The 1,076-nt window shown below is 52.3% G+C and overlaps 1 protein-coding gene across 3 annotated transcripts in view; it reads left to right on the top strand.

Annotated features, from left to right (window-relative positions):
• The window catches only part of STRBP (spermatid perinuclear RNA binding protein), a 73,881-nt gene extending 72,805 nt beyond the window's left edge, over positions 1-1,076 (top strand). For 2 of the 3 annotated variants that reach the window (XR_013336094.1, XR_013336095.1), the window contains one exon: positions 806-1,076. The gene's annotated coding sequence lies outside the window, so the exon portion shown is untranslated. The remainder of the gene's footprint in view (positions 1-805) is intronic. The other variant, XR_013336096.1, reaches the window with a different exon arrangement.

The raw sequence follows: 1,076 nt of genomic DNA, 5'->3' as shown, positions 1-1,076 counted from the left end.
GGGGGGGGGGGGGTCCTCTGCCTCTGTTCCTCTTCTAGTGAGGCACAAGCCCCTTTATTTGGCAGATTTTACATACGTTAGCCCTCAGCAGCACTTACCCCAAAGTGCTTTGTACTCAGGCCTTTCACCAGGGACCCATCCGTTGGCCTCTTGTGCTGAACGTGTGGTCCAAGTGGCTTGTGGCTTTAGGAGAGGACAGTCTCCTGAGATAACCGTATTAGGGTGAGGACACTTCTGGGAGCAGGGAGGCTGATGGGCCTGGCTCAGCCTGCTAGCTCCATAGCCCACACGCCCTGGTCTAAGTGTCATGTGGCGTTACCAGAGAGGGGCCTGTAGGACTGGTCACCCGCTCCATGCAGAACTCCTGGTCTGGGGAGGAGACAGCTAGCTCAGAACCGAAACCCAGGGCTATTCGAGAAGGGGCTTATCTCGTAAAGGAGCAAGGTGGTCTTGTTCGGCCTCAGCCCTGGGGTGGGGAGCTCAGGAGGCATGGAGAAGGCCGGGTGTAGTTGTGGGTGGAAAACCTTTCCCTGCTGCACGGTTACACACATGACATTGGACTCCTGGCTATAGCCTACTCTCACTCTGGTGATGGCCAAGGTAGATTTTTAGGTTATCAATTGAAAATACCTATCTGTATCTATTTACTGTGTTGTTCTCCCCCCCTGAATACACAAGTGTAAATAGTATAATTTGCAGTGCAAAGTCCTCGGCAATAACTTTATGTTGTGTATTATGTTGAAAACATTGGCAAATGCGACCGCCATGGATTGTCCTTCCCCTCTGGGGCAATAATTCCATGTAGGACTCTGAACTTTACACCTTCAGCGTGGTTGAAGCAGCAGCCTGCATGTGTGGACTGTCACCAGTGCCTCGTCCAGGATGCCTGGCCTTCATCCAAAGGGACTCTCTGCCGCCCCAGCGCCCACACTGTGGCTCCTTCGCACTGACTGTGTCGGACTCTGCCGTAGACTGGTCCTCTTGTCTGGCCGCTGCAGTCTGTCTGTAATGCCCTGACATGTTGCATTCTCCCCATTTGGATGAATAAAAATAAAAGCTTCTGTCTTAAACAAACA

The sequence above is a fragment of the Crocuta crocuta genome, unplaced genomic scaffold (assembly GCF_008692635.1).
Source record: "Crocuta crocuta isolate KB4526 unplaced genomic scaffold, BGI_CrCroc_1.0 scaffold35, whole genome shotgun sequence".
Taxonomy (NCBI): Eukaryota; Metazoa; Chordata; class Mammalia; order Carnivora; family Hyaenidae; genus Crocuta; species Crocuta crocuta.
This window is presented reverse-complemented; position numbering and strand designations above follow the sequence as displayed.